General features: G+C 34.1%; 1 pseudogene; it reads left to right on the forward strand.

The window, feature by feature from the left end:
• Positions 1-9262: 9262 nt before the first annotated feature.
• On the forward strand, positions 9263-11759 carry LOC132422490 (T-box transcription factor T pseudogene; annotated as a pseudogene).
• The last annotated feature ends 2018 nt before the right edge of the window (positions 11760-13777 follow it).

The following is a 13777-nucleotide window of genomic DNA, read 5'->3' on the forward strand; positions in this document are numbered from 1 at the left end:
CAAAAGAATAGTAGAAAATTCAAGATTTAATATAATAGAAAAAAAAACTTAAGTATACAAATAGAATTATACTAGCCAAAAAATGTGAAATATTAACCTAAACAAGAGTGCATGATATTTATTTTCACAAACTTCCTCAGTCTCCAAGATATTTTTACATTTACAAAAACTTAAGTATCTTATTCTGCACAATCTCTACAAAATGACAATTAAGACATCAAGAGTTATAGGAAGGCTCTGAGTACTGTGGAATATATCCTGTTGGGACCCAGATATTTGTGACAGAAAAGCAGATACCTGGGAAATAAAAAAAATAATAATAATAAAAATAAATAAAACCATCTGTACACTTTCTTTACTAGCCTGAAAATTGCTTCATTGAGAGCTGAATAGAGGAGAGAAGGAAAAGCATTGCCATAGACAAAATGTTAGTGTCCCCATTCATATGTTAAAACTTAATTTACAATGGGGTATCATTTGGAGGTGGGGCCTTTGGTTGGTGATCAGGTCATAAGGGCAGATCCCTCATGAATGAATGACACCAAACCTGCTGGCACCTGATCTTGAATTTCCCAGCCTCCAGAAGTGTGAGAAATAAGTTTCTGTTGTTTATAAGTCACCCAGTCTACGGTAATTTGTTATAGCTGCCTGAATGGGCTAAGACAGGAATAGAGGAGCCAATCCATGATTTTATAAGTTGAGGGCTGCTCTGGATACTCTAGCTTTCAATACGATGGGCTCTCAATATTACACTTTCCTTTCTGCACTTTCTTCTCTACTTTTGAGGGATAAACCTGCAAGCCACATATTTCAGACAACGTAGCTTTCTGAATTTCTCTTGGTTTCTGCCAGTTGGAGGCACTAGATGGAATTTAGAAGGAAGAAAGAAGAAACAGAATATTACTTTGCTATTTCAGTTTCTTTCAGTACCTAAGGGCTGTGACAGTAGCAGTACCATAACGACAAAAGAAGGCATCTTGCTCATGGTCTTCTTGGCATGGAACCTCCATTCTAGGAGAAGAGTATGCAGGGGTGGAGGCAAAGAAAGGCAGACCAGCTCTGTAATATACAAAAATTTATTGAATTAAATGCTTGTGAAATGGGTGAATTTTATAATATTTAACCTATATTTTATAAAGCTGTTCTTTTAAAGGTGATTTTAGGCAGCAGTGAATGTCAGCAAATTTGAGAGTAATTTAGCAGCAGTGGTAGAGTGGGCTTCTGGTTTTTGCTTAATAGCAGAATACATTTCTAACAGTAGCAGACACAGACAGAGAGCTTACCCCTCATACTGTCAGCAGCTCTGGGGGGAAAATGGTCACATGAGCTGTAGTCTAAGGCAGTGACAGTTTCTTGATCTGTGAAGAACAACCCTCCTCTTCCCTTAACACCTTTAGCCATTCCATCACTCTAGTCACCCGTGATCAGCTATAAATTTCCCCATCCTTAAATATTGAATGGTTTTCACATCCGCCAAAGGTACGCTGAATACCAAAGAAGATTTTTCTGTCACCCAAGCAATTTGTTGAGGAAAAGTTTGGAGTCAACACCTCTGAATCCACGCCCCAGATAGTCCCAGTTACCACAGTTGTCAACATCTCTGGCAAGCAGCAAAAATAATTCAAAGATGGATCATACTTAGAAAGAAAATGATATGTGCTCTATGCACAAAACATTTTTCTTTAAATCAGTAAATGGTCATTTCCGATAAAAAGATGGTTACAGTAAAACAAAGGAATGAAAGAAATGCTTCTCATTATTCTCACAAAATTTATAGATAATATCATCTTTATAAGTAATAAGTGAAATTTGAACAATGAGAAAAAAGTATTCCAAAGAGACTTTATAGAATGTCCAAAGAATATAGAATTGAGTTGCAAAATGTCACAATATGACAAAAAAATGAAAAACCAGTGTAGAGGATAATGCCCGTTATAGGTGGAAAAAGCTAGATGTTTATAAGTAGTTATGAGGGTGACTCAGAGAGAAAGAAAGACAGGGAGGGAGGGAGGTGGAGCAGGGAGAGAGAAAGGGGAATGTAAACATGATCACAGAAGGAACGCTAGACTTTAAAAAGGTATATCTAACATGCATTATTGATATTTTTAAGAAGAACTAAGCAAATGAAAATATAGAAAGAGTTTAAAGTATAATTTTTTCAACATTTTTCTGAAATAAAGACAAGTTGAATGTGTAGACTGAAGGGGCTCATAGATTTCCAAGAAATAATGAAACCTAACGTTCATACTTACCATTCCAAATCAAAGCATATTCTGGTAAGGATGTTAAAATTCAGGTACAAAGAAAGAGTCCTAAGAGAAGGACGGGAAAAAATCATGCCCCCTACTAGTGTGAAATATCAAGATGGATTCGACATCTTCACAGTAATATTCATGCAAGGAGACAGTTTGATCAGTATCTAAAATATACTGAGAAGAAGAATATGTGATGCAAGAATTTTATAATCAGCCAAGTAATCCTTTGATTTTAAAAAAAACTTTTGAGTAAAAAGGAAAAGGGTGCACAAAGTTATGCCATTTATGAATAACAAGGTCTGAAACTCCTAGGGGACAAGGTTAGGCAGTGATAAAGAAAGAAAAGGGAGAAAATGGAGCTGAAATCAACTGATTAGGTGATGAGAACTAAAGGATATTTTTTAAATTGACAGAGTAGACACCCATGCCAACCCACCCCCACTCCTGCCCAAATATGTTAAGATTAATTTTTATTTAATGAAAGTGACAGGAGCGTGAGATGGTCACATGATCAGAGCAAAGGTAGCGGGAATATTCAGCCAGCCTCCTTTGGGTTGCAGAGTCTGTTAATTTTGACTCTGTTCCCATGTGAGGACTCTTGTCAATATGCAAAGCTCATTTTTTTCTAAGCTCAAAACTTTTTCAGAATCAAGTCACCTAACACCATTCAGAAAGAACTTTAAGCAGCATCCATGTCCTTCCTGTGAAATATTTATGAGCAACTTGGATTCTGACTTTCCTGCCAAACCCACCAAAGCTTAGTCTACATTCTCTTTTAAGGACATGATGGATGTTGGAAATGGAAATCCTGTTTATCCCCAGCCCACATCCATCTTTCTATTTTTTTCTATTTCTATAGATGATAGAGAATAGAGATATAGTTAATTTCTCACCAAGCTTATTAAAAAATCTATGTTCTTACAAGATGTTACTTATATTATTTCATTTGATTTCCCCAATACTGTTAATAGTTGGCATCATAATTCCCATTTTACAGCATAGAAATTTCAATTCCATTAGGTTAAATCAATTTGTTCTAAATTACACAGAAATTCAGTTTTGTGTCTGGTATTAGAAGAATCTCTTTGTACTTCCCCACCACCCCTTACTGTAGTTGTAAAACTCACCTATTGGCAATCACATATGATAAATGATCATATGATTCCAGAGAATAAATTACAAATGTTAAACTTAAAAATAATGGCTTGTTAGTTCCCTATCCCCACATCTTTAATGACAGAAATCATAAAATATTAATTGTAAACCTATTTGCTAGGAATTAAATATGGGCAGTGAGATTATAGAAATATATCCAAATAATCAAATATTTACAAGACTTGTCATCAAAAAACTATAAAATGCTCATGAAAAAAATCAAAGAGGTTCTAAATAAATGGAAGACATTCAGTGTTTATAGATTGGAAGCTTCAGCTTGGTAACTGTTAGTTTTGCAAGGGCCATCATAACAAAATATCAAAGACTGGGTAGCATAAATAAAATAAATATATTTTCTCACGATCCTGGAGGCTTATTAAAGTCTATGATCAAGATGTCAGCAGGGTTTTATTTTGCCTAAGCCTTCTCTTCTTTGCTCATAAATGGCCATCTCTTCTCTGTACCTTCAGAGTCTTCCTCTATGTGTGTCTGTGTCCTAATTGCAAATCAGGTTGGATTAGAGCCCATCCTAATTACCTCATTTTAATTTAAATACCTCTTTAAAGACCATATCCCAAATATAGTCACATTCTCATATTGTTAAGTCTGGGGGGTTAAAACTTCTACACATAAATTTTGGGGAGAGTCAATTTAGCTCATAACAGTAAGGATTTCAATTATGCCAAAATTGATATAAAATTTTAAAACAATTCTCATCAAGACATCAGCAAGAATTTTTGTATAGACCAGATTATTTAAAAATATATATGGAAAAGAACAAGGGAATTAGAAGAACAAAAAGAATTTGGAAAATGAAGAATATAGTAGAAGAAGCCAGTCTACCCAATTTTAAGCCTTATTTTTTTTTCTTTATCTTTCTTTTATTACTGCTTTATTTATTTATTTATTTATTTTGGAGTACAGTCACTTTACAATATTTTGTTAGTTTCTACTGTACAGCAAAGTGAATCAGCTATACGTATACATATATCCTCTCTTTTTTGGATTTCCTTCCCATTTAGGTCACCACAGAGCACTGAGTAGAGCTCCCTGTGCTATACAGTAGGTTCTCATTAGTTATCTATTTTATACATAGTATCAATAGTGTATATATGTCAATCCCAATCTCCCAATTCATCCTTATACTATCTTTAGTAATCAAGACTGTGTGGTGTGAGTGGAGGAATAGACACATAGGCCAATAGAAGAGAACAGATAATTCAGAAATAAACTCACAAATATGCCCAAATGATTTTTGACAAAAGTGAAAGGAACAATTCAATGGAGAAAAGATAGACTTTTAAACCAATGGTACTAGAGCAATCTGATAGGTTAAAAAAAATTGAGCCTTGACTTGTCACACATCTTACATAAAAATTAATATTCTGGTTGTGATATTGTACTATAATCTAAGATGTCACCATTGAGAGAAACTGGGAAATGAGTACATGAGACCCCTCTGCATTATTTCTTATTACTGCTAATGAACTTACAATTACTTCAAAATGAAACTTTTTAAAAAATTTAAATACAACATTTAAATCCTAAATAAGATCAATAGTCTGAATGTTGATTCATAGTAAAGTCTTTGTCAGCTTGGTGCTTGTGCTATCAAAAGCAAGGCAGACTGCTATGATCAGGTGAAAAAGAGAGATTACTGTGTGTAGCCTCTCATCCTATAATACCCCACTTGAGTACAGACCTAAATAGAAGACAGTTCTATTTACCAATCAGCTGGGAGAACACATACTGTCTATATATATGTATATATTTCATTTTTAGGAGATTAAAGAAATTCCTAAGCTATAAAATCAACACTATAGTGCTTAGGACTCAGAAATGTTATTTGCTAACTTCATAGTTTATGAAGATCTTTCATTATGAGCTTAAGGGAAGAAAAGAAACTAATATGTAAATTAAGCAAACGAAAGTTATAATAAAAGAAAAACAAAGAGAAAACCCAACAGAGAAGGTAATAAAATTCCAGTGGAGATCATTACAGGTACTTTTAAGAAATAAAGGTAGTAGAACATAATGATAAGCATGATTTAGAACTGAAAAATGTTGAGAATAAAAGCAGTACATGCAATTTTTAAATGGCCAATATAACCTCCAAAAATGACAGAAACTGAGGATGGAAATTATTTTCCAAATATAATTTTAAATGATTTTTTACCAACTGAGGAAATTCTTTCAGCCTAACGTTCTCCCTCAAGGAGAGGGAACTCCTAAAGATGGGAAGATAATTGGTATTTTATTGCTCAATATGTTTGCAACCATAATGATGAAAATATTGTTTATTTACTTTCAATTTTGAGTCAATCTTCAGGCCACGGAAAGAAGATGCTATGTTTAAGGATGGAATGAAAATCCAAGAGCTATGATAAAAATGTAACTTACACAAAGCAGATTGTGAAGAAAATTGGGTAGAGAAGCAAGGGCATTAAAATTGTCATATAAAGTATGAAAACTGAATTAAAGGACTATAGAAAAATGATTGAGTTTAATTACATTGTTTATACTAAAGATAATTGACAGAAAAACCAAAACAATAACATAATTGACTAAAACAGTTGGAGAAGAGGACCTGAGTGAGTTAAATATTTATATTTGGTATTGGGGGAATAATAAATGTTATCTGATATTAATAAATTCAGAAAATATATATTGTTTGAGAAAGGAAATAACTAAAATATAAACAATTGTGAAGAATTTGTCTGGAGAGTAGACTTAGAAGTGAAGAAGTGCTCTGACTCTGTTGATATTTAATATAAAACATTCTTTAACATGTGATTTTTTTAATGAGCATATATTACTTGATAAAACCAAATGCTTTAAAACTACAACCCTACTCACTTATAAGTGATAGTGATTTATATGATAGGAAGGTGCTTATTGTTGAATTGATATGAAAAAATTTAGAATAGAAGCAATTACCAAACTAGAATCATGCATGTAAACATTTTTTCTAGCATTTTTTACGTGTTAAAATATGTTATTTTTCTTTGCTTTATACTGTTGAATTTGAAATATCACCCACCCAAGGCTCTTTGTTTCTCCCTAGTTAGTTGGCTAGCGGCTGCTTCTATTTGCAAGGACATATCACGTGAATTACAAGGAAGTAAAATAATTGGCCTTCAACTAGACTAAATTTTCACCAAGTGGATTATTGTGCCCTGATAATGCCCACAGTCTAAATGACAACACTCAAAACTCAAATGTGTTCTTAATTTAATTAATTATAATTTCCAAGTTAGGAAAATTGTGTTTTGTATAAAATATTATTTCATTAAATTAGCCACAATAAAAAATAAGAATCACCTTTCATTGGGAATATACAAGAGTAAGTTTCAAATAATTTTATCATGGAAAGTATTATAATAATCATTTCTAATATTTACAATTAAGAATCTTAAAATCCTTCTGGCTTTACTTTCAAGAAAAGTCATCAGCAACATTTAAAAATGTATGCTTATGAAATAAATCATCCAATTACTCTATTTCTATGTTTAAATTCCCCAGTTCTTCTGGCAATAGAATATAAGTCACTGAAGCTTTGTTTCCAGTGGAAAGTGGCTGGCACCTCCAATCCTACCCCAGAAACCCACATTTATATAATCTGCAATAATTATCCAGGTATTTTTAGATCACTTCCATGGCTTTAATATTTACTTGTCATGTTACTTATTTTCACAGCTAGGCATCACATCACCCATCTTTACAAATAAATTTATTACAAATTAAAGGATATAATCCTTCTTCTCTGACTAGTTTTCTACAATTTCTTTTTCCCAGCAACAAATATAATTAAAAATAATAATTGATCATTTGTTTTAACTCGTCAGTAGAACTTACCATTTCCTGGTAAGGACATCTTTGTTAAAATTGGATAATTTTTAAGTGTGTCAAAATGATCAAGATAATAAAGGTCTTGAAATATTTGCCTTTTTGAATTTAGAAATGTAAGCTATGACAGAATACAATTTTTTTCTGTAAAACACATACAAAAATGAACAGCACATTTCAAATAGTTAACTGTTATTTCACAAGGATCATAAAAGTTAAATAATTAGTTGAGGAACTCTGTTCCATTATTCAACAGGACAATTAGTTCTATCAACATTTACAAGTTTTAAATATAGATTTATAATGCAAATATATTTATAATGTACTTTTATTTTTTATAGTGTATTTTTAAAATCTTCAATTAAAATCAGTAATCAAAAGAATTTAACATTAATGATAATAAAGCATTTATTATAATGTTTCTTTTATTCTTCAGTTATACCATTTTAATACTTTAAATACATGTTCAATTTTTTTTTTTTTTTGCGGTACGCGGGCCTCTCACTGTTGTGGCCTCTCCCGTTGTGGAGCACGGGCTCCGGACGCGCAGGCTCAGCGGCCATGGCTCACAGGCCCAGCCGCTCCGCGGCATGTGGGATCTTCCCGTACCGGGGCACGAACCCGCGTCCCCTGCATCGGCAGGCAGACTCTCAACCACTGCGCCACCAGGGAAGCCCCTGTTCAATTTTATTACCATATTTATGAATTAAAAATCTTAGTTTTGCTTAATGTCCTCCACTAGCAAGAAAACAAAAATTGAATGATGCATTTCCATTTACTTATAACTTGAATTCTTTATAAATAATTTTATTTATCAAATATGAATAACTATGATTATAAATATAAGGTTTCAAAAAATGAGAAAAGCGAAGATACAGTTCATGAATTTGTGCTAATGACAGTTAATTATGCTTAAAATTTATTGTCAATTTGAACAAAAAACTATCACAAAAACAAAGTAGGACATTATATAATGATAAAAGGTCAAATCACCAGGAAGATATAACAATTACAAATATATATTCATGCAACATCAGAGCACCTAAATATATAAAACAAACACTGACAGAATTGACTAGAAAAATAGACAGAAGTGTAATAATAGTAGATGATTTCAATGTCCCACTTTTAAGAATGGAGAGACAGTTACCTTATAGGGAACAATTTTTATGAGTTTTTCTTCTCTCCTTCCCTTATTTATTTTTGCAAATATATATTAAAAAAAACACAAACTGTGAAATAATAAAGAAAGAAAAGAAACAGAGATGAAAGAGAGAGAAAGGGGTGGAAGGAAGGATGGAAAGAAGGAAGGAAGGAAGAATGGAAAGAAGGAAGGAAGGAAGGGAGGGTTTCTTACACAAAAGGTGACATACTATACACAGTTTTCTGCAACTTCCTTTTATCACTTAACAATTTATACTCCAAAATATACAATATATAATGCATTTAATCCATTTTGTAGAGATCTTCCCAACTGCTTTGTGCAAGTACATAGTAATCCACTGTGTAGATATATTGCAGTTTATATAACTGTTGGATTTTGGTGTTAGAATTTTGGATTTTGGGGGTGATTTCAATTTTGTTACTAGTCGCAATAATGTTACATTGAAGAACATTTGATACATGTCATTTCAAACTAATGTCAGTGTACTTTTGGAACTTTGGAACAGATTCCTGGAAGAGGGATTGATAGGTCAAAGGCCAAATACAGCTATGATTTTGTTAGATATTGATAAAATCTTCTCCATGGATGTTGTCCCATTTTACATTTTGAAAAACAAAATATTAGACTGCTTTTTCCTCCTTAGCCTCACCAACAGAGTGTTACCAAACTTTTCATATATTTCAAATCTTACAGATGACTAATGGTTTTGGTTTTAATTAGCATTTTTCTCATTATAAAGATTATAATACAATATGAAATATATTTTCTAACAAACATTGTTCCATTGAAAATATGAAATCTACATTTGGATCTGAGTAGCCCAGGGAAGTATCCTGGGTTAATGACGTAAGTGGCTATTTAGTTGTAATTAATTAGATTAATTTGAAACCATCTGTTTTACTCAGGACTGCAGTTTAAAGAGATAGGAGAAAGAAAGGCAGAACAGAAGAAAGGGAAGGAAAGACAGAAAGAAGGAAGGAAGGAAGGAAGGAAGGAAGGAAGGAAGGAAAGGAGAGAGGGAGGAAAGGAGGGAGGGAGGGAGGGGTGAATTAAGCTAGGCCTGAATTAAGACAAAAAATATATATGAATAAATGGGAAAGAACTGCTTAAATCAATGTAATTACCCTTGTTTGCTTGAAATCTGTGTTATAGTTTGAAGTCTGTGCCATACCTACCTTGTTAAAAAAAACACTAAATTTACCTATTTTGCTCATATTCATGTTTCTCATAAACTCTGACCAGAAATTACAAATTTTAAAGTTTTACTGCATTTCAGCACTAAACTATATGCATAACCTCAGAAATGGATTGATGTCTCTTGTTAATACATATTTTGTTCATCATATGCTGGGTAGGAGCTACATATTAGTATATATCCTCAAAATTTTATTGCATTTAACACACCAGAAGGGACATTATACAACTAATAAGAAGTGAAGTCCATGTTAAGTTATTTGATCAAATATGTTTCATGAAAACTGCCTAAGAACATCAAAGCAATTAGTCAAACCCAAAATTCAATATGAGTTAGCATTCATATTCAAAGATTTGAATTCAAAAGTAAGTTCAGAGACCAAATATTATATTTTGATTTGTTCTGAAGTGGCCATCTGCCCATATGAAAAAGCTACTGCAACAGTTTGGCAGGAGTTTAAAGAACCGAAATAACTACTCTGTCCAGGTCAGGTTCACAGGCATCTGGGTGTTGACTTGGAAAGCACAAAAAGTAATAATCACAGCATGTGGTACTTTACCGAGTAGCCAGCCAAAAGTGTCTGTCTAAATAGTCAAAAATTTTAGCTGTCATAAGAATCCTTTGAGGAAACTTTATAAATACCTATCAAATTTCAAATATCAGTGGCCAACATTTTTAAAAACACCATAAAGATCTAATAAAATGTTATAGAAAAGTTATAATAATCCTGAGGTACCCATAATTTATATCCTGGCACATTTAAAAATGTTCCTTTTGTTTAAAAATGGCCTTCAAAGATATCAATAGTTTTATTTGTATATTTTATAAATATTTGTATGCTAGTCAATAGTCTGATTTTTAATTGTTTGAAGCAAATCCAATGCCACAAAGAGCTACTTTAGTCATGCCTTGCAGAAGTTCAAGGGGAATATCCTCTATCTTCACCCCTCTGCCCCTCCCCTACCTTCAAGTCTTCTCCTCACAGGTCTCTGCCTGGGAACTGCGGACTTTTGCTGCTTCTTTTCTCGGAAGAGTGGCTGTTGAAAGGAATTAAATATGGCTCTTGGGTAAGTAAGTCTTGGTTGGAGGGCCATGAAGAAGGGTCAGCAAGAGGACAATCTCCCTTGGTGTCCAGAACTTGTAGAATAGCCTGCAATAGAGTGGACCACCAGCTGAGCTCCTTGAAGTGAGAGCTACAGGCTGGCAGGGAGAAGGGTGACCCCTGTGTCAACCAAGAAAAGTTAGATATGGCTGCACTTCAGAGAGCTCATCAACCAGGTGATGGTCACCAATAACAGCAGGAGGATGTTCCCAGTGCTGAAGTTGAGTATGTCTGGCCGGGACCCGAACACCATGTGTTGTTTCATCTTGGATTTTGTGACGGAGAGCAACCACTTCTGGAAGTGTGTGAACAGAGAGTGGGTGCCTGGAGGGTCAGTCCAAGCCATATCTGCATATTGAACTCCTTACATAAATAAAAACTCTAAATTCATATAGTATGAGTTGAGGGTCTACAGGGGATGACTACCAGCCACAGCATTCTCAAGACTCAATGCATATCTGTCAAGGCTTACCAGAAAGAGATTACAGCTCTTAAAACTAAATACAACTGATTTGCAAGGGCTTGCTATGATGCAAAAAGAAGCAGGGATCACAAAGATAAGACGGAAGAACCCAGAGACAAACAGCAACCTGTGTATTACTAATGGAAGTAGCTTATCCCTGGACTCAGTTCCTTCTATCTGCTGTCAACCCCCATCTTCAGTTTGGAGGTCCTGTCTCACTTTTCTCCACCCATGGCTGTGAAAAATGCTCTATACTGAGGAACCACAGTTCACCCATCCCTGTCCCTGTCCTCAAAGCTGTGCCTAGGACCCCTCCCGACTTGGACAAGCTCATACTTAGCCCATACACTCATTGGAAAAATTCTCCAACCTATTCTGACAATTCATTTGCAAGTTGTCCATGATCTGATCCCATGAACTTAGCCCAGCCTCAGCATGTGTGTACATACTATCATGTTACTCCTGAGCACAACAGGACTGCATCAGTACCCCAACCTGTGGTCAGCTAGCAGAGCACCTTCACACCAGGGTCTCAGACAGCATAGCTACCTAATGGGCTGGGAGTCCATTCCCAGTGAACCCTATCTTACCCAAGTAATCTCAGGTCCCTTCTCCTCAGGATTCTCACTCTATAAGAACCATGTCATGGCCACAGATATTCCTGACAGCCAATATCACACTTTGGCCTCATAACCTCATGGATGTCTCTGTCACCACCTTCCATGTAAACCAAAGTCTTTCCTTAAAACATACACTATTTTTTTTATATCTACCAGTTTTACTCAGGATTTGATCTAGGTACAAAATGACAGTCTCATAGGTCAAGAAAGAAAAAAAAATCTTATTAACTTCACTTTAAAATATGAAAAGAAATATATGTTCTGTTGTTCATCAAAAAAATAACCCCACCCATCATCTGCAACACAAGTGTAGTCCTATGTTGTGTTTATATGCTACAGATGAATTTAAGCATGGAAACAAAACTCAGTTGGACTATTAAATCACCATTACTTGATCATAATAACATTTTGTTTGCTAAGATCCAGAAACTTATTTTTTTGTGTCTCTTACAGAATATAGAAGATTTGACACACTAGAATTAATAAACTCAACTCATCTTATTTAGTGAAATAAAAAGCATACTTTCAATTGCATTCCTTGTTGCTTCAGAGTAGTTTTCAGGTCCCTTTTGTGACAGCTATCATACTTATAGTTAAGCTGTTAGGGACAAAATAATAAATTCATAGTTGAGGACAACAGACTTTAATTGAAATGGAAATTTCACTGTTCTGCCCAATAGAATGTGTTTATTTTGAGCATATGTAATTGCCTCTTGTATTGTTAAACCTACAATGGCAATATTTTTCTTCTGAAAAAAATAGCCAAAGACAATCAGCAAAACATTTTCTGCAAAATAAAGGCAATATGCAAAAAAAAAAAAAAAAGAAACAACAAAAACAAAAAACTAAATACAGTTCTAAAAAGATCTACTGAGAGGATTCAGTACTAGAAATTAGTGACAAACATAATCCACTAAAATTTTCAAAATTTGCATAGCTCAAATTCTCATCTTTTGCTAACTTACTGTGCATCTAGAAATATTTATTTTGGAAAATATTGAGCAAACTTCTTTTGCCCAGAATGAAAAACTTTAAAGTTTAAGATGGATTACACAAAAGAACACATGCTTTTCTTTTCAAAGGAGAGTGAATTTTTTTTTTTTTTTTTTTTTTTTTTTTTTTTTTTGGTGGTACACAGGCCTCTCAATGTTGCGGCTTCTCCCGTTGTGGAGCAGAGGCTCCGGACATGCAGGCTCAGCAGCCATGGCTCCCGGGCCTAGCCACTCCACGGCATGTGGGATCTTCCCAGACCATGGCACGAACCCATGTCCCCTGCATCGGCAGGTGGACTCTCAACCACTGTGCCACCAGGGAAGCCCTAAAGGAAAGTGATTTTAAGAGCTTATAATTACTTAGTAAAGGTTTTCTGAAGATCAAATTCTTTTTAAGTGCCCCTTTTTTGGTAATCTCTACATTAATTGGAAGCATGTAAAATTGTTCTAAATTAATGATAAAAAAATCAACTTCATGTTTTTTTAACTGGCTCTTTAAGTTTTATATTAACAAATTGTAGTTCATGATATACCTTAAAATATTCTGATAAAGTATCCAGATTAAGTTCATCCAAAGAAGAGATAATGCATTTCTGCATTTGTTTGTGATAATTGGAGCAAAGACTGTATTAAACTAAATAATGATACTTTGACAGTGTAAAGATGCAAATGTACATGAAAGTAATATTTTTTCAATGGTGAGAAGATGTATTTTATACTAGACCTGACTTAAGGCTTTTGCACAGGATATTTCTTTGTCTGGAAATGGCTTTCCCCACATAATCACCTGGCTTACTCCTTCAATTTCATTCCTCACAGAGGCCACACCTGACCACTCCACATCAACTGCCCCAATGTACTATGAAAACTCTTGGTCTGTTAGATTTTTTTCATAACATGAATTTTTATGTCCTTTGTTTATTCTTTTATTTTCCAAATTTTTTATTGATTGCCTCCCTTGCCCCTGCCAGAATTCAAGTTCCT

This window comes from Delphinus delphis, chromosome 3 (genome assembly GCF_949987515.2).
Source record: "Delphinus delphis chromosome 3, mDelDel1.2, whole genome shotgun sequence".
Taxonomy (NCBI): Eukaryota; Metazoa; Chordata; class Mammalia; order Artiodactyla; family Delphinidae; genus Delphinus; species Delphinus delphis.